At 41.3% G+C, this 20,663-nt stretch overlaps 1 long non-coding RNA gene across 6 annotated transcripts in view; it reads left to right on the plus strand.

The window, feature by feature from the left end:
• The first annotated feature begins 383 nt into the window (after nt 1-383).
• The window catches only part of LOC104652457 (uncharacterized), a 64,645-nt gene continuing 44,365 nt past the window's right edge, over nt 384-20,663 (plus strand). For 2 of the 6 annotated variants that reach the window (XR_745763.3, XR_012512164.1), the window contains exon 1: nt 394-719. This is a non-coding gene — a long non-coding RNA (uncharacterized LOC104652457). Of the gene's footprint in view, nt 720-8,243; nt 8,349-20,663 lie in introns of all 6 variants that reach the window. The other 4 variants (XR_012512163.1, XR_012512165.1, XR_745764.3 and 1 more) reach the window with 4 other exon arrangements.

Here is a 20,663-nt window from a genome sequence, read left to right on the forward strand (position 1 = left end):
TTGAACACAAAATGCCTGGAGGTGGTGGTGGGAAGATCAGATCACAGGAAGGTGGCTCAGTAGCCCCAAGCATTGGCCAGGGGTGATTTGGATTGTGTCAGAAATATCGAGTGAGAACGAAGAAAAAGGGAAAAAGAATGGGAACCAATTGCCATCCCAGAGGGAGGGGCCGAGGGTTCACCCAGCCACCCACAGTGGGATGCTTTCTAAGTGATCCTGGCAACGGCTCCCCTAAGTCCCTCCCACCCAGTCCCGCCCCTCACCCCGGGCCCTGCCCTTCACGTGCACCATAATGCACCGCCTAAGTCACTGCCAGCCAATCCGGCCTCCTTGGCAGTTTTGCGCTCAGCCCCCTCCTTCTGTGCACCTGCCGGCCTTGCCCGCTCCGCCCACGTCTTTGCAGGGCAGTCGGGATGCGCTTGTGGGGGTGGGGTCTGGAGCAAGCACCCAGCCAATGGGGCGCGGCGGCTGGTCCGGCGACTAGCCGCGGCGGCTGAGGTGAAGGTCCGAGTAGGCGGTGTCTGCGGAGCGGTGAGATGGCGGCGCCCGTCCTTCTGAGAGCGTAGGCGCTGTGGTGGGAGCGGGGGGCCCGGTACCCTGTGTGCGCAGCGGGGGTCTTGCCCTCCGTCTATGAGTACTAGCTGGAGTGGGAGTAGGAGCCGGACCGAGCACTGGGCCCTCTGCGACCTGGTGAGGTGCTTCGCAGTCCTTGCCTCCAGGTAACCACCGGGGAGTGGGCCGGCGGCCGCGCGGGGGCAGTGGTGGGGGCTGGGGGTGGGGAGCTGGCTGCGGGAGTTCAGTCCTGGGTCGCCAGCGACCTGGCCTCGGGGAACGGATGGACGGAGTGGGGCCGGGCCGGGCGGAGGGCGGAGGGCGGCAGCTCGGCGGTTCTGCTCCAGGGGCGGCCCGAGCCCAGGCCACGTAGCGGAGGTGGTGGGGTCGCGAGGCCGCCAGGAAGGGATGAGGTGACAGAGTGCAGCCGGGAGGCCCGGCAGTCGGGTGCCGTCGGGCAGGCGGGGGCTGCACTGGGCTGGAGTGCGAGGGGTGAGGCGGGTGGGTGCCAGCCTGACAGGTTTCCTGGTTCTCGGGGGGCGGGCCAGGGTGTGGGACCCTGTCCGCAGCACCCGCAAGGCCAGCGGCCACCTCTTGTCTCCCTCATCGCTGCAGCCGAAGCTTTGGGGCTGGCGCGGACTCGGGGGTTGTATTTCCCGATGTCTTCCTGGTTCTATGACAGGTGTTTCCATGGTCAGACCTCTTTGTACTCCAGTGCTAGTGAGAATTTGCAGACTTACTGGGATGGTGGCATTTATGGGTAAATACGAGTTTGACCCTACCCTGGAAGAGATACCGGAACTTAAAATATCTGATTTCTTGGATTTCCCCTCGTATATTTCAGTGTGGGAGGAGGGGGAAATGGTCTGAGTTTGGGTCTGAGTTTAAGCTTCATTGGAGTAAAGGACAAGTATGTTATGTGCATGGTGGTGTTTTAGGCATTGTAATGACTTTTAAAAGTTGTTGCTTGTTTGTGTAATAGGATACTCACAGCAGATTAAAAACACAGGCTTTGCTAAACTTGAGCAATTGGATTGTGTTACTGATCATTTATTTTTTTTATGTTGTAATTCATTTATCTGTTAGTTTTATTTTAACGCATTAAATTTTCCTAGGCAAGTTACTTTGAAAAAGGGAGGAATTTACATTTTAAAGGTTGCTGCTTTTGTTGTTGTTGTTGTTGTTGTTTTTTAAGGGGAGGGTATTAAAAACTTAGTAGTTGAAGGAATGATTTCAGAATTGATAGTTATAATTTTAATAGAGACTATGTTTAATATTTAGATGTTTGTTAACAGTCACATTTGAGCAATTTCTTCCCCTCCTGTTGATTGGTAAATTGGTATGTAGACAGAAACGTATAGCCCACTAGTTTATTTCGACTCACATATTGTTGATTACATCAACAAGGTAGCATTGGAGTTTGTCTTGTTATTGGTTTCAAACTTCAGGGTGCAGATCTTTCCACTTAACCTTCTTATGGACTAGATACTCTTATCTCATTTGCTCTTTTTTTTTTCTTTTTTTTTTTTTGAGATGGAGTTTCGGCCTTGTTACCCAGGCTGGAGTGCAATGGCGCGATCTTGGCTCACCGCAACCTCCGCCTCCTGGGTTCAGGCAATTCTCCTGCCTCAGCCTCCTGAGTAGCTGGAATTACAGGAACGCGCCACCATGCCCAGCTAATTTTTTTTGTATTTTTAGTAGAGACGGGGTTTCACCATGTTGACCAGGATGGTCTAGATCTCTTGACCTCGTGATCCACCCGCCTCGGCCTCCCAAAGTGCTGGGATTACAGGCGTGAGCCACCGGCGCGGCTTCTCATTTGCTCTTAAACTAAAGTCCTGTAGCTTTTTACAGGGGAAATAATTATCACATGGCCAAATGAAACTTTTTGAAAATCCATCTGAAATGTAGCTATTAGTTTACAGGGGAAAATACATAGATGTGACAAAAAGCTCACATTTCTTGTTGGTGGTTATTCCGAACCAAGGTAATAGGCTGATTAGAACCGCAGATACCCTTTGACAAGAAACATTGAGTGTCTTTTATGCAAAATTTTTATGTTATTTCCACTTTGGGAAAGGACTTTTAAACTCATAATACCTTCCACCTGAAGTTAGTTGATTGAATAAATATGTAAGGAAAACATGCAGCAGCACATTTCAAGTATTTAAGAAACAAGAAGAACTAAAAATAACTTTTGATCCTAGGTTAATAGGGAATTTAAGCAGAATTATTGCAAATTTTAGATTTTTTTTTTTTTTAAACAAGTAGTCTAAAATAAATGGACCCTTTAACATTGGGGCATGGAAGGAGTACTTTACTGTATGCTTAAGTTCTTAAAATTGGCCGGGTGCGGTGGCTCAAGCCTGTAATCCCAGCACTTTGGGAGGCTGAGGCGGGTGGATCACGAGGTCAAGAGATCGAGACCATCCTGGTCAACATGGTGAAACCCCGTCTCTACTAAAAATACAAAAAAATTAGGTGGGCATGGTGGCATGTGCCTGTAATCCCAGCTACTCAGGAGGCTGAGGCAAGAGAATTGCCTGAACCCAGGAGGCGGAGGTTGTGGTGAGCCAAGATCACACCATTGCATTCCAGCCTGGGTAACTGGAGCAAAACTCCATCTCAAAAAAAAAAAAAGTTATTAAAATTGACTTTTTTTAAAAAAAGAGTTTTTAACCATTTGATAAGCATACACTCTAAATATTCTCATAATTATATGTCCTGTAAGAGCTGTGTGCATCATGAAACATAAAGAAGTATATTAAAAGTATAAGTACATTTAAGACTAAAGGTAACTGGATCTCTATAGTTTAAATTTGAATTTAGTATGTTGTAACTGAAAATGTTGTTTCGGTGTGTAACTGTGGACATAAAACAGTTTAATTTAGATGCTTGTTAAGGATAGGTAAAAAGATATGCTAATAAAAAGAGTAAATAACTTGCTATCTATACAGTGAAATAATTTTAAGAAATTTGTTCAGTTTGATCAGCCTGTTTATAAACTACTTGCAAAAATCGGGTAGTTTATAAACTACTCATTTAATAAATGAATTTACGGGCAACCTATTTTGGAAATAGTTTATAACAGGCTGATCAAAATCACATATGTATATATACATGTATAATCACATATATAGACTAATTTTCTTTTGGAAGTAGGTAGACAAAACATTGAAAGTTTTTATTTTGTCCAGCTGAGAGAGAATTCAAATGAAAGCTGGTGATTAGACACCTCAAGTTAGTTTCTTTTGAGTAGTGATTGCCATGTAGCAGTACTACTCAAAGATATGACTCTTAGGAAAAGAGAGTTTGAGCCCAGGCTGGGTGTGGTGGCTTACACCTGTAATACCAGTGCTTTGGGAGGCTGAGGCAGGGGGATCACCTGAGGTCAGGAGTTGGAGGCCAGCTTGACCAACATGGAGAAACCCCGTCTCTACTAAAAATACAAAATTAGGTGTGTGGGCGTAGTGGTACACACCTGTAATCCCAGCTACTCGGGAGGCTGAGACAGGAAAATTGCTTGAACCTGGGAGATGGAGGTTGCAGTGAGCTGAAATCACACCATTGTACTCTAGTCTGGACAAACGAGTGAAATTCTGTCTCAAGAAAGTTTGAAGCCACCTGGCTCATGCCTGTAATCCCAGCACTTTGGGAGGCTGAGGTGGGTGGATCATCTGACGTCAGGAGTTCAGGACCAGCCTGACCAACATGGAGAAACCTCGTCTCTACTAAAAACACAAAATTAGCTGGGTGTGGCGGTGCATACCTATAATCTCAGCTACTCAGGAAGCTGAGGCAGGAGAATCACTTGAACCTGGGAGTTGGAGGTTGTGGTAAGCCGAGATCCCACCACTGCACTCCAGCCTGGGCAACAAAAGTGAAACTCTGTCTCCAAAAAAAAAAGAAAAAAAAAAAGAAAAAAAAAAAGAAAAAATGTTTGAGCCCACAGAAAAGTTAACAGATGAAAAAGATTGTGAAGAAAGTCCTCTTTCAGGATCCAGTGTCAGCACATGGTTTTGGATTGCTTATACTCAACTTTATTCTCACTTCACAATCCCAAATGTCTTAATCCAAACAGAATAAGGTAGATATTAAAGAGAGAATCTTGAGGGGCATGTGTTATCTGGGTGTAAAATTCCCTATTATTTTGGGGCCATAATGATGTAAAGGGCCAGACTTTTAGATTTCTAAAGAAATATTTCCCCAAAATTCGGAGGCTATAATAGAAATGATGGGGTTTTTTTGTTTTGTTTTGTTTTTGAAACAGAGTTTTGCTCTGTCGCCAGGCAGGTGTGCAGTGGCGTGATCTCAGCTCACTGCAGACTCTGCCTCCTGGGTTCAAGTGATTCTCCTGCATCAGCTTCCTGAGTAGCTGGGATTACAGGTACATGCCACCATGCCCAGCTAATTTTTGTATTTTTAGTAGAGACAGGGTTTTACCACGCTGGCCAGAATGGTTTCGATGTCCTGACCTCATGAGCCACCATGCCTGGCCTGATTTTTTATTTCTACCAGGTACAGCCAATTAAAGCAAATATCACATGGCGATCTCCTGTCACCATCATTTCATTTGACAAAAGGATATTTTCACTCAAATAATTCAAAAGAACAGAATCTCACAATAAATTTTATTTTTTACTTTTTTTTTTGAGACGGAGTTTCGCTCTTGTTACCCAGGCTGGAGTGCAATGGCGCGATCTCGGCTCACCACAACCTCCGCCTCCTGGGTTCAGGCAATACTCCTGCCTCAGCCTCCAGAGTAGCTGGGATTACAGGCACGCACCACCATGCCCAGCTAATTTTTTGTATTTTTAGTGGAGGCGGGGTTTCACCATGTTGACCAGGATGGTCTCGATCTCTTGACCTCGTGATCCACCCGCCTCGGCCTCCCAAAGTGCTGGGATTACAGGCGTGAGCCACCGCCCCCGGCCTTTTTTTACTTTTTTTGAGACGGAGTCTTGCTCTGTCGCCAGGCTAGAGTGTGATGACGTGATCTTGGCTCACTGCAATCTCCACCTCCTTGGTTTGAGTGATTCTCCTGCTTCAGCCTCCTGAGTCGCTGGGACTACAGGCATGCGCCACCACGCCCAGCTAATTTTTTGTATTTTTAGTAGAGATGGGGTTTCACCATGTTGGCCAGGATGGTCTCGATCTCTTGACCTTGTGATCTGGCCACCTTGGACTTCCAAAGTGCTGGGATTACAGGCATGAGCCACTGCACTTGGCCAGAATAAAGGATCTTTAAATGGAATCATTTAGTTGTATTAAAAAGTTTACTTTCAGACCAGCCTGGCTAACATGGTGAAACCCTGCCTCTACTAAAAATATAAAATTAGCTGGGCTTGGTGACATGCACCTGTAATCCTAGCTACTCCGAAGGCAGAGGCAGGATAATCACTGGAACCTGGGAGGCAAAGGTTGCAGTAAGCGGAGATGGTGCCATTGCACTCCAGCTGGGCTACAAGAGTGGAAACTCTGCCTCAAAGAAAAAAAAAAAAAAAAAAGTTTACTTTTGTGTCCTTAGTTTTTTCCATTTTCCCATAAATCAATGAAAATTCTGCTGTAACCTTACACCAGCCTGCTAGCTTAACATTAAGTTAGCGCTCCCTGCCCCCTTGGTTTGGTATACTGAGCTCAAATCTAAGGGATCTGGGGGGGCTTCTAGCTCTCCCAGTTCTTAGACTTGTGGCCTTATCTTCATGGTACCTCAATTTCTCATGTTAAATAGGGATTTTTACACCTACTTAGGGCCTGTCTCAAACCTGTAATCCCAGCACTTTGGGAGGCTGACACCTGGCAGATCTCTGGAGCTCAGGAGTTTCAGACCAGCCTGGACAAAGGGCTAAACCCTGTCTCTACAAAAAATACAAAAATTAACCAGGCATGGTGGTGCATGCCTTTAGTTCCAGCTTCTTGGGAGGCCAAGGTATGAGGGTCATTTGGGCCGGGAGGCTGAGGTCACTCTGGAGTGATCCATGATGGTGCCATTGCCATCCAGCCTGGGTGGTAGAGAGAGAGCCTGTCTCAAGAAACACACAAACAAAAACAAACAAACCTGCTTTGCCGGATGAATGTTAGGATGAAAACTGATTACATATATGTTTCTGAAATAAAGTCTGTCCTCAGTTATAGCTGTTACCATTGTTTGGAGATGTTACTTTTTTTTTTTTCAGTGTTTGATAACAAATGCCTTTATGTATAATTTTCTTGTATATAGTCATTTATATGTTTAAACATGAATTGTTTTAATGTATTTTATTGCTGACTTCATGGCATAGCATAAAGATGTGTTCATTTAAAACAGTTTTGAAGTTGTGCAAGAGAAACTAATACGGAGAATATTTTTTTTTTTTTTTTTTTTTGAGATGGAGTCTTGCTCTGTCACCCAGGCTGGAGTGCAGTGGTTTGATCTTGGCTCACTGGAACGCCTGCCTCCTGGGTTCAAGCAATTCTCCTGCCTCAGCCTCCTGAGTAGCTGGGATTACAGGCACCCACCATCATGCTCAGCTAATTTTTGTATTTTTAGTAGAGACAAGGTCTCGCCATGTTGGCCAGGCTGGTCTTGAACTCGTGACCTCAGGTGATCTGCCTCTCTCGGCCTCTCAAAGTGCTGAGATTACTCCATCAGCCACTGTGCCCAGCCCTAATATGCAGAATATTGTATGTAGGTATTTTTTATATATCAGACCCCCTCTAAGAAGGCTTACTATGTAAGAATAGTACAAATGATCTGGAAAGGTTAATAGGCTTGACAAATTTATGCTTCTTAACACTGTAAAAGTAGTCTGGTTGTCCTATGGTATACACATAGGATGTACACCACAGAGGCTTGGTTCCAGGACCCCTATTTCTAGCAAAATCCTGGCATACTCAAGTCCCCACTGTGGTCCCTGCAGATCCTGAATGTGTGAAAAGTTGGGCCTCTGTATATTCAGGTCTGCATTTGGCTGAAAAAGATCCACATATAAATGGGCCCATGCAGCTAAAACCCGTTTTGTTCAAGGGTCCACTGTATTTGAAAATCAAGTCTACAAAACAAGTGGTCTTGTTTTACAAAATGTTGGATTCTTACTCTCCCATATCTTAAAAAAAAGTACCATCTTTTTACTACCCCATTGAGGTAAGAAAACTTTTAGAATGGAACCCAGGGCCAAATGTTGTCATTGACATCTGTAATCCCAGCACATTGGGAGGCTGAGGTGGGCAGATCACCTGAGGCCACAGGAGTTTGAGACCATCCTGGCCAACATGGTGAAACCCCATCTCTACTAAAAGTATAAAAAATTACCCAGGTGTGGTGGCGTGTGCCTGTAATCCCAGCTACTCCTGAGGCTGAGGCAGGAGAACTGCTTGAACTCTGGAAGCGGAGGTTGCAGTGAGCCGAGTTCAAGCCACTGCACTCCAGCCTGGGCAGTGAGCGAAATCTGTCTCTAAACAACAACAACAAAAGACCCTAGAAGTATTTATTGCTCATTGCTTTGTCTGAGACTCAGAGGTTAAGCGACTTGCCCAAGATAACATAGGTCATAGCAAATTGAGACTTGACACCTGGCTTCCAGAATACTTATTTAGAGTCACCTCTGCACCCCATTTTAAAAATTAAATCTTGTCTAGGTAATGCATTTTGTGCTTCATATTTGAAAAGTACTAAGGCATGTACAGTGAAGTCTTCTTATCCCTTCCCACAGACAGACAGTTCTCCCTGTCAGTAAGCTGCTGTGAACCTTTTCAGAGCCATTTGATGCATAGACAAACATCCATATGACCATGTTATTTCTCTCTTTTTTTAACAGGTGAGTGTCATGTATATGTTCTGGGATAGATAGCCTGCTTTTGGCTTGGCATTTGTTCCATTACTTCTGTATTTTAAATGCTGCTATTTATATTTAGTGTAATGTTAATACCTGCTAGGACATAAAAGAGAATTCATTCTAGTAGTTTTTTTTTTTTTTTTTTTGAAAGAGAAAGAGTCAGGCGGAGAAGAGAGAACAGGAGTCTTGCTCTATTGCCCAGGCTGGAAAGCAATCTAAAAATAGGTATTGAAAACCTCTTTTATGTCAATAATTGTGCTTAACCGCAGAGACAGGAAGGAATAGGGAAGAAAATAACAAACAGCCACCCAATATTTCATATAAGTCTGTGAAATGCTATGCAAATGCTGAAGAGTGATTTACTTTCAGTTATGTGGTCACTTTCAAAATAGGTGTAATATGATACTGAGAAAAGTGTATGTTCTGTGGACCTGGGGTGAAGAATTCTATAAATATTCACTGAATTTACTTGTTCCATGCCTGAGTTCAAATCATAGATGTCCCTGTTAATTTTCTATCTCGTTGATCCATCGAATATTAACAGTGTGGTGTCAAAGTCTCCCGCTATTGTTGTGCAGGAGTCTAAGTCTCTTTTTAAGTCATTAAGAAGTTGTCTTACATATCTGGGTGTTCCTAAATTGGGTGCATATATATTTATGATCATTGACTCCTGTTGTTGCATTGATCCTTTTACTATTATGTAATGTCCTTCTTTGTTTCTTTTAGTCTTTGTTACTATTAAAGTCTATTTTGTCAGAGACGAAAGTTACAACTCCTGTTTTCTTTCTTTCTTTTTTTTTTTTTGCTCTCAGTTTGATTGGCAAGTCTTCCACTAACTCTTTGTTTTGCATCTCTGTGCGTCCTTGTTTATGAGATAAATATGGATACAGCTAACTGATGGGTTTTGACTTTTCATTCAATTTTCCTGTCTGTGTCTTTGGGGCATTTAATCCATTTAAATTTAGGATTAATATTGATATTTCTGTGTTTAATATTGTTGTTTAATGCTTGCTGGCTATTTTGCCCATTATATATAGATTCTTCATCAAGGAGATACTGTTTACCTTTTGGTAAGTTTTTGGGATGACTGATACTGGTTGTTCCTTTCTGTATATAGTGCTTCATTCAGAAGCTCTTGTAAAGCAGGCCTGGTGGTGATGAAATCTCTGAGTGCTTGCTTGTTCATGAAAAATTTTATTTTTTCTTCATTTATGAAGCTTAATTTGGCTGAATATGAGATTCTGGGTTGAAAATTCTTTTCTTTGAGGATATTGAGTTTTGACCGCCACTCTCTTCTGGTTTGCAGGGTTTCAGCTGAGAGATCTGCTGTAAGTCTGATAGGCTTCCCTTTACGGGTAACCTGACTTTTCTCTCTAGCTGCCCTTAGAATTTTCTCCTTTATTTCAACCCTGGTGAATTCTAACGATTATGTGTCTTGGGGTTGCTCTACTTGAGGAATATCTTTGTGGTGTTCTCTGTATTACCTGAAGTTGAGTATTGTTCTGCCTTGCTAGGTTAGGAAAGTTTTCCTGAATAATATCCTGAAGAATATTTTCCAGCTTGGATTCATTCTCTTCATGACATTCAGGTACAACTATCAAATGCAAGTTAGGTCTTTTCACATAGTCCCATATTTCTTGGAGACTTTGCTCATTCTTTTTTACTCTTTCTTCTCTGATCTTGTCTTCTTGTTTCATTTCATTAAGTTGGTCTTCGACCTCTGATACCCTTTCTTCTGCTTGATCCATTTGACTGTTAAAACCTGTGCATACTTTACGGAGTTCTCGTATTGTATTCTTCAGTTCCATTAATTCACTTATATTCCTCTCTAGATTGTCTATTTTCATTAGGATTTCAACAAACCTTTTTTCAAGGTTCTCAGTTTCTTTACATTGGGCTAGAACGTGCTCTTTTAACTCACAGAAGTTTCTTATTATCCACCTTCTGAAGCCTAAATCTGTAAATGGAATGCACTCGTTCTCCATCAGGCCTTGTTCCCTTGTTGATGAGGAACTGTGATCCCCTGTAGAGGGAGAGGCATTCTGATTTTGGGTATTCTCAGCCTTTTTACGCTGGTTTCTACCCTTCATTGTAAATTTATCCACCTGTCATTTTTGTAATTACCGACTTGCAAATTAGGTCTCTGAGTGGATGTCCAACTTGTTGATTCCCAGCACCGGAATCTGAGCAACCCACTGCGCTGGACAAAACAGCGGCGTTAAGATTCGTGGTGCTTTTCTGCCCGGGAATCTCTGGTCTGGCGTCCTTCTTGAGTCCCTTTTTTAATCAGCTGAATAGGCGACTCTGCCTTCCCGGAGCTCCAAACATTAACCAAAAAGGGACCCAGTCCCCTTTACTCTGCACCAAGAACCGCTGCACCGGGGTGCCGGCAAAACTGCTGCATCAGCCACAAGAGTCGCACTGGTGACCCGTGCGGCTCCTTCGCTGGGAATCTCCTGGTCTGTGAGCAAAAAAATTCGTCTGAAGGTGCAGCGTCCTCTTGTTCTCTGTGCTTTCACTGGGACCTCCAATCCTGAGGTGCTAGTAGTCAGCCATCTTGGATCTCTCTCTCCGTTCTAGTAGTTTTGACTAACCAAGATGAATTTAAGAAATACAATTCTTAACATTGTCATTGTTTTTTGGTATGGAAATTTTAGAAGCAGGTTGAACTGCAAAGAGTCCAAAAGGAATAGAGAAATATTACAAAGAAGTGAATCTGGACTGTAGTAAGAGATAAATGTTAATACTTACAGATAGTGCTTACTACGTGTTAGGCAGTGGTCTAAATGCTTTACATATATTATGGAAGTCTCACAACAGTCTCATAAGGCAGGTAGCTTTTATCGCCATTTTACAGATGAGTAAACTTAGCCACACAAAGTGACTAACACTTGATCCAGGTAGTACAGCGGCAGGGGACTGATTCTAACCCAGGCAGTCTGGCTCAAGGGTTCAAGCTCTTTGCCACTATTTCTTTCTGTCTTCCTGTCTTTCCTTCTTTGTTTCTTCCTTTCCCTCCCTCTCTCCATCCTTCCTTCTCCTTCCCTTTCCTTTCCTTACCTCCCCTCCCTCCCCTCCTTTCCTTTTTCCTGCCTTCCTTTCCTTCCCATTTACCCCTTCCTTTCCTTTTTTTTCTTTCCTTTTTGAGACATTGTCTCACTCTGTCTTTCCAGGCTGAGTACAGTGGTGCACTGTACTCAGTACACTGCACCCACTGCAACCTCAACCTCCCCACATCAAGTAATTCCCCCACCTCAGCTTCCCAAGTAGCTGGCTCTGCAGGTGCACACTCCACCACACCTGGCTCATTTTTTCTATTTTTCATAGTGACAAGGTCTCACTTTGTTGCCTGGGCTGGTCTCAAACTCCTGGCCTCAAGTAATCCTCCCACCTTGGCCTCCCAAAGTGCTGGGATTACAGATGTGAGCCACCACAACCAGTCTTTTACCACTACAAATTCCATTTAGATTTAATATTGTTAGAGCGATAACCATATCAACCAGATTTTAAAAATTGCAAATAGAAAAAAAATGCTGTCATTTTTGGTATCTGTATGACAAAAATTAGAGTTTTTATTATAGCTTTTGCTTGTTTAGAGTACTCTTTGGAAAGGCAGGGAAATTACTGTGAAGGTATTGGTATTCAAGAAATAAGTTCCTGGAGTGTTGCCTTCTAAGCCTGAAGGTATGAGGAGTTGGTTTGTCACACCCAGGTAGCTAACAGATAGGCAGTGGGGGTTAGCTATCCAGAATACTTAGCAGGTTAGCCTAGGGAGGAAGGAGATAGGGGATCTAGGTACCTGGAGGGAGGGAGAGAAGAGTTTGTTAGGTTTTGACAGAAAAAGTGCAAAACCAGGTGTTCTTGCAAAGCATGTACTCTTGTAAACACTGATAAGACATAGTACTGAGCCCTGGGCCTTTCTTCTATAAAGAGCTTGTACGGGCTGAGGATCTTAATTCGAAAATCCAAACTCTGAAATGCCCTGGTGAGCATTTCCTTTGAGTGTCATATTGGGACTCACAGTTTTGGGATTTTGGAACATTTCAGATGTCACACTTTCAGATTTGGGAAGCTCAACCAGTATATAATGCACACATTCCCAAATCTGAGAAAATTCCAAATCCAAATTATTTCTGCTCCAAAGCATTCAGATAAGGAATACTAAACCTTTAGTGGATTGTAATAGACTTATATTAGATTACCAGTTTTCAAAATTTGTATCTCAGAATCCTTGTTCTGTGTCACTGAGTCAGGGATTTCATACACCTTTGATTCACATTTTAATGTTTTAACCTTTAAAATATTATAAATAGTTATATACACTCAAGTGCTTATCATGCTAAATTTTAATATATTAGGACAACTGATTTGTACTACCAGGTTATCTCAAGAGAGTTATACTCAGTGAAGGCCGGGTGTGGTGGTGCATGCCTGTAATCCCAGCTACTTAAGAGGCTGAGGTAGGAGAATCTCTTGAACCCGGGAGGTGGAGATTGCAGTGAGCAGAGATTGCACCACTGCACACCAGCCTGGGTGACAGGGCAAGACTCCATCTCAAAAAAAAAGTCACATTTTGCGTACAAAACTGGTGAAATCTGAATAAACTTGGGATTGTACCAAAGTCAGTTTCCTGATGGTGGCAGCGTACTAGAGTCACATAAGTTACAACGTTGGAGGAATATGGGTGAGCATACTTTGGACCTCCCTGTGTACTTTTTTGCAAATTCCTGTGGTTTGTAATTATAGCACTTTTAAAATAAAAAGGTGGCCAGGCATGGTGGCTCACACCTGTAATCCCAGCACTTTGGGAGGCTGAGGCAGGTGGATCACCTGAGGTTAGGAGTTCAAGACCAGCCTGGCCAACATGGTGAAACACTGTCTCTACTAAAAATGCAACAATTAGTTGGGCATGGTGGGATGTGCATCTGTAGTCTCAGCCACTTGGGAGGCTGAGGCATGAAAATTGTTTTGAACCTGGGATACAGAGGTTGCAGTGAGCTGAAACCACACCACTGCACTCCAGCCTGGGCAACAGAGCAAAACTCTGTCTCAAAATAAAGTAAAAAGTAAAAAAGCAAAAAACAAAAAGCAATGCATTTAGAATATTTGAGAGAAAATAAGCAAAAGGAAGAAAATGTAAATTGTCTGTAATGCTCATACCATGGACAGCAATCCTTGGAATAGAGTTTCTCACTTTGTGTATAGACTTGAAACTTTTAAAATGCCATTTTATTTTTTAGCCTGGGCTCGGTGGGTCATGTCTGTAATTCCAGCAGTTTGGGAGGCCAAGGTGGGTGGATCACAAGGTCAAGAGATTAAGACCGTCCTGGCCAACATGGTGAAATCCCTTCTCTATTAAAAATACAAAAATTATCTGGGTGTGGTGGCAGTTACCTGTAGTCCCAGCTACTACTAGGGAGGCTGAGGCAGGAGAATCACTTGAACCTGAGAGACGGAGGTTGCAGTGAGCCGAGATCATGCCACTGCCTGGGTGATAGAGCGAGACCGTCTCAGGGGAAAAAAAAAAAAAAGCAATTTTATTTTTTAATTTTTTTTCCTCCTCAGGATAAAAATGTTATTGATTATTGAGACTGTAGGTTTATGTTGATATTTTGAAATTTTAGGATGGTGCTTGTTTGCTCCTGTAACATTATATAAGCACATTCAGTACTATTAGAATTGATTGCATTATGCAATAATGTGACTGCCTTATGCATATATCAGCATTAGTACATATTGTGAAGTTATTTTTTACCAAAAAGTTTACGACTACCAAGTATTCACATTCTTTAACATTATTACATCATTAATTTAGAAATGTTCTACTTTTAAAACTTCTCTACAGGTGTAATTAAATCCTTAGATAAATGTACTATTTAAAAAACACACAGAAAACATTCTTTTTTTTTTCTTTTTTTTTTTTGAGATGGAGTTTCGCTATTGTTACCCAAGCTGGGGTGCAATGGCGTGATCTTGGCCACCGCAACCTCCGCCTCCTGGGTTCAGGCAATTCTCCTGCCTCAGCCTCCAGAGTAGCTGGGATTACAGGCACGCGCCACCATGCCCAGCGAATTTTTTGTATTTTTAGTAGAGACGGGGTTTCACCATTTTGACCAGGATGGTCTTGATCTCTTGACCTCGTGATCCACCCGCCTCGGCCTCCCAAAGTGCTGGGATTACAGGCTTGAGCCACCGCGTCCAGCCCCCGAAAACATTCTTTATCATTTGCAAAACACGATTTATTATCTACTTATCTTTGTGAATCAGGTTTTTCTTGATACCATGCAATCAAAACAAAAAATTTGACGTAAAACTGCCTAATCATTCATAATTTAAAGTTTGTGTTCATCAGAAGAATTTTATTGTTCTCATTATACATGTTCTACATTAGAGATTTTTTTTTTTTTTTTTTTTTTTGAGATGGAGTCTCACTCTGCTGCCCAGGCTGGAATGCAGTGGCGCAATCTTGGCTCACTGCATTGATTGAACCTCCTGCCAGCTTCAAGCGATTCTCCTGCCTCAGCCTCCTGAGTAGGTGGGACTAAACACATGTGCTACCATGCCTGGCTAATTCTGTGTGTGTGTGTGTGTGTGTATGTGTATTTTCAGTAGAGACATGATTTCACCATGTTGTTCAGGCTGGTCTCAAACTCCTGACCTCAAATGATCCACCTGCCTCAGCTTCCCAAAGTGCTGTGATTATAGGCATGAGCCACCATACTTGGCCACATTTGAGCTTTAAAATACACTGATAGAATAAAATACTGTTTTAATCTGTTTCTTATGTTATAAATCCACATAAAATTTATTTAGAAAAATTTCTTTACTAAAATAGTTAAAGCTATTGGATTATGATTTAAAAGTTTTGTTTTGTAGTTAGCATATCTAGGTGAATTTCAGGGACAGTTTCTGTCTTGTGATTATTGATCCTTTTAGAAATCATTGTATTTGAGAAGTAAAGTAGTAGAAAATCTATGACAAAATAGGGAATTAAAGTAGACAGTATACTCAACTCCACTGTGTTTAAAAAGTTTGATTAATTTCTATACATGGTGCTAGAGATTAAGGTCTGGGACTCTAGAGTCAACCTGAGTTGAAGTCTTGGCTCCATCACTTGATCTCTTGTCTCAATTTCTTCCTCCATAAAATGAGGGCAATATTAGTGTTAACTCATAGGATTATTGTAAATATGAAGTGCACTAGTACATGTAAATAGTCCTGGTCCCTAGCATAAAGGTACTCATAAAATATAGTTATTATTATTTTAGAACATGGTTGAGATCTTCCTTTATGTTGAATACGTCTTTTGCTCACTTAACATATTGCGGCAGGGCGAAGTGGCCATAACCCCAGCTCTTTGGGTGGCTTAGGTGGGTGGATCATCTGAGGTCAGGAGTTTGAGACCACCCTGGCCAACATAGTGAAACCCTGTCTCTATTAAAAATACAAAAATTAATCCCAGCTCCTTGGGAGACTGAGGCAGGAGAATTACTTGAACCGGGGAGGCGAAGGTTGCAGTTAGCCAAGATTGTGCCATTGTATTGCAGCAAGGGTGACAGAGTGAGACTCTGTCTCAAAATAAATAAATAAATAAATAACAGAAGGATATCGCAACTATTTTCCCATGTTAAAAATTCCACCAGTAATGTAAGGGAATGTTGGGTGCCCTGTACCCTTGCCAATATTGGGTATTCTCACTTTTTAGATATTTGCCAATATGATGTATGAAAACTGTCATGTCATTGTTTTGATTTGCATTTTCCCCAAGCATCAGTGAGGTTTAATGGTTTTCACATTAAAAAAAAAGTATTTTTAAATTTATAATCACCTTGTTTGATAATGAGGTTTTCACGTTTTTATTAACTGTTTCTTCTTCTGCCTAGATAAATCTTAGAATTTTTCACATTGATTTAGACAGATGCTAGTACAGAGGTCTTTTTAAGTCTATGAAAATTTTAATGATTTTTCTTGGTAATTTTTGTCTGTAGATTCAATTTTAGAAGGGCATTTTCCATTCTATCATGTAAATATGTGTAATTTGTTGGTTTTAAAAAACATGACTTCTTTAATCCCCTAGATCATAGTTTACTAGGTGTTACATTAGTCTTCTGGATATTGCCTGTTCATACCTTTGCCCATTTTTCCCCCTTCTGGGTTGTTTATCTTTTCTTCTATTGCTTTATAGGAATTCTTTAGCTATCACAATGGTTAATATTTTGTTATATGTGTTACACATATTTTCTCCTCCTTTGTTACTTGTCTTTTAATTTTGTTTATGCTGTCTTTATGTAGAAGTTTTAACTTATGTGGTCAGATCTTTCATTTAAAAAAATTCTTCATTATTCAACTTGAAAATCTTTCACTTCTTTATAGCTTTTGGGGTTTTTTTTCCTTGTTCAGCAAAATCTCTACCATCCCAAGATTATCTTTAAAAAATGTTCATATATTTTATGTGAAAATTTTTTTCACCCTGCGCTCATTTAGTTTGTATGGAATTTCCTTTTGTGTCTAGTGTAAGGGTAGAAATCTAACTTTTTCCCAAATGCATAGGCTTTCACGTCTCTCAGTTCACTGACTTGTTCATGTTTCAAATGTCACAAGGTTTTCCTGCATCCATAGGCGTCTTTCTGGAGTCTCAGTTCTGTCCCAGTGACAGGTCTGTCTGTGTTTATTCCATCACCTCCCCTCCCCTGTGGCTTTTTATAGAAGTTTGATATCTGTTAGGGTAAATATGCTCGTTTTCAAATTTTTCTTAGCTATTCTCATGAATTTACTGTTTCTGGTGAATTTTAGAATTGTTTTGATGAGTTTTAAGACAAATCCCATTGAGAGTTTGATTAGAATTGTGCTAAATTTATAGAGGAATATGGGAAGGAGTCAGTTCTTACTAGCAGGTCTTTCCATCAAGGAGCATACTGTCTATGTCTATTCTGGAGTTGCCTCTCTCAGAACGGTTTTAACCTAAATGCTCATTGTAGCATTGTTTTGTTTTAAACACATGTATTACAAAGATAGTATTAGAGTAAATTAATTGGGGGAAGAGCCTGATCTCATCTGTCCCTGTTTTCATTTCTATTTTCACCTTTAATTTTGGGTCTCAAGAGACTTTATCATGATATATGGCATATGTATACTCAGGCTCTTGTAATAATTGGCAGTATAGTATCTCTTTTTCTTATTGTCATTCATTTAATGATTAAGGACTAATCAAGTTAACTGTATTTAACTCTTATGTTAGATATGAAGGATGTTTCCAGTTTCTGAGAGTACACATTAAGATAGTGCTTTTACTCTTGTTTTATTTGAAAAATGTTTTGGGGGGGACGGGTTTGTTTTATTTTTTCTTTTTTTGAAAAAACTCTTTGAGGTAATATGTAATTGTTGTGAAAATTTCATACAATATTGCAACTAAAAAGAAGAAAGTGCCTTTTGAGAAGGTGAGAGTTTTGTTCTCCAAACTGTCAGTCACTGAAGTGCCTCCTTGTTACTTTTGCCATATATTTGTATCATCGGTACTGTTAATTTATTACAGTTTTCTTAAAAGTCACTAAAGAAATCCAAAAATCCTTAGTGATAAGAGCTGTGAACTCATACATTGATGTATATTAAACACATAACATTGATGTTTTATTTACATTGCTGTATATTAAGAAATATGTAACTGATGCATATTAAATAATTTATTCAAAAGTATGTGTACTTTATGACACACTGGCACAGTGAGTGGAAGTATAAGTTCTGAAATCAAGGTTTCATGGTTTTAAATTCTGATTCTGCTATGTCCTTCATCAGCAATAATACATAATAAACATAAGTCTCTGCTTCCATTTTATTTGTTAAATGAGATTAGTATGGCACCTGCCTTGTAAAGTTATTATAAAATTAAACAGCAGGTGTACAGTCAGTCAGCACAGCCCTAGTACAAAATTGTTCCACAAATACTAGCTATCATTCAATAGAATAATCTGTAAATTCTTCATGTTTCCTTCAAAGCTAGTTCTCACAGATGCATCTCATTTTTAAAGTGTTTACATAGTATTCATTGTAAGACTATATGATTTATGAAACAGCATTTAGTCATTTTTTTGGTCATTTTTTTTAAAAAGCAACAAATAACAGGGTTGGTTTCTGATATGTATCAGCAGATTTCCCTCCCAAAGGACCATAGTAATTTGCTGTTCTGTCAGTTTAGACTCTGATTTAAATATTTGGTGGGGGGCAATAGTGGGTTAAAACTTGTTGTTTTAGTTAACATTATTATTCACCAGCCATTAAGGAACACATTAATTAATATTTATTTTTGTTGTATCTGTGCAATTTTCTGAGAGGTAGGTAAGCCTGCCTGTGTATGTGTATGTGTGTGCATGTGTGTGTGTGTGTCTGTGTGTGTGTGTGTGTGTGTGATGCAGTTTATGTGTGTGGTGCCAGAAATTGAGAAATTATGGTAATTTCATATTATTCTGGTCAGGGATCCTTGGAATATCAGAGTTGTCTCCAATCTATAGCCACTATTTTCAAGTCTGTAGAGTTCATGGGAGAAAGATTTGTATTAAATATTTGCACTGACAAATGGAAAACAAAGGACTGTGCATTTTATTCTTAACCAGGACTTGGGCAGCAAACTCCAGGGTAGAAGACTGGAATGAGCCCAGCTGGTTCATGTAGAAATGCTGGTTTTTTTGGGATCTAGTTAAGCTTAAATTGTTTCAAACTGAAGCAGGCCATGAGTTGAACCCTTTTCATCTCCCCAGTTATCAAACATATGGAGATGTTCCTCACCTACGGTTCACTCCTTTCTGTCAGTTGCCCCAAGTCATGTAACCAGAGCGAGCCCATTTGCCCTGGCTGACTGCTGATCTGGCCTTGGACACCTGCCCTGGCCTCTTCTGCCTAAGCAGTAGGTTTGGCCTTGGCTGTCCCTGACAGTTGCGGGTATTGGGGTGGGGAGGAATGACAGCCTTCTCAGCCACTTCAGTCACATGGAAGAAGGAGAAAAGTAGGCACGCATCTTTGCTGACCTTTTAACAGTGATGCTGCCCAGTGACACACAGACCCAGTCGGTGTTCTCACATCTGCCTCCCTCCTTCCTGAGATCAGGAGAAAAGCTCAGACTTGATTTCTCACCTCAAAAGACAGCACATAAAAACTTGAAGCCATTCTCAGAAGCATTGGTTTTCTGTCGGGTTGTTACTTGTGCCGAGTCAGCCAGAATGAGGAAGAGTAAAAACTGACTTGCTGAGAAGTACACATAATCCATGTCACCCCCCACCTAGGCATCAGTCCGCAGAGAGTGACTTCTTACTCTTGAGACACTCTTTCCTCTTGCTTAATTGTTCATGACATGTTTTTCATTTTCCTCCTACTACTTTGAATTTTTTTTTTTTTTTTCTGGCTTATTCTCCTGTATTTGGCCATTAAATGTTGATGTTCCACCAATCAGCCCTAGGCCCTTCTGTTACTCTTCTTTCCCTAAACAGTCACAGCCATGTCCATGGCCTCACTCATGGGTGAATCCAACATTTTCATTTCTATCCCAACCTCTGCTGTTGAGAACTCCATCTGCTATTACCTAATTGCCTAGTGGACATCTCTACATGGATGTCTAAAAAGTATTCTAAGTTCAGCACGTCGAAGATTTATTTCATATTCTTCCTCTGAAAGTGCTGTTTGCTGTCGTAATGAAAGGCATCACTGGCTGGGCATGGTGGCTCATGCCTGTAATTCTAGCACTTTGGGAGGCCAAGGTGGATGGAGTGCCTGAGGTCAGGAGTTCAAGACTAGCTTGGCCAACATGGTGAAACTGTCTCTACTAAAAACAGAAACGAAACGAAACAAAAAAAAAGCACAAAAAATTAGACGGGCATGGTGGTGGGTGCCTATAATCCCAGCTACTTGGGAGGCTGAGGCAGGAAAATCACTTGAATTCAGGAGGTTGCAGTGAGCAGAGATTGTGCCATTGCACTCTAGCCTGGGTGACAGAGCAAGACTCCCTCTCCAAACAAAAAGAAAAGAAAAAGGCGTCATCACCCAGGCTATTGTGCAAGTTGGAAACCTGGGACTTGTCCATGAATCTTTCTCTCTCCTCCCCTAGTCCACCAAATTCAATTAATCACCAGGTCCCATTGTTTTTAACCTTCTTTGTGAACTATAACATACACACAGAGCTGGACGCAGTGGCTCACACCTGTGATCCCAGCAGTTCAGAAGGCCAGGGTAGGCGAATTACATGATCAGGAATTGAAGACCAGCCTGACTAATATGATGAAACTCCATCTCTACTAAAAATACAAAAATTAG

This window comes from Saimiri boliviensis, chromosome 10 (genome assembly GCF_048565385.1).
Source record: "Saimiri boliviensis isolate mSaiBol1 chromosome 10, mSaiBol1.pri, whole genome shotgun sequence".
NCBI lineage: Eukaryota > Metazoa > Chordata > Mammalia > Primates > Cebidae > Saimiri > Saimiri boliviensis.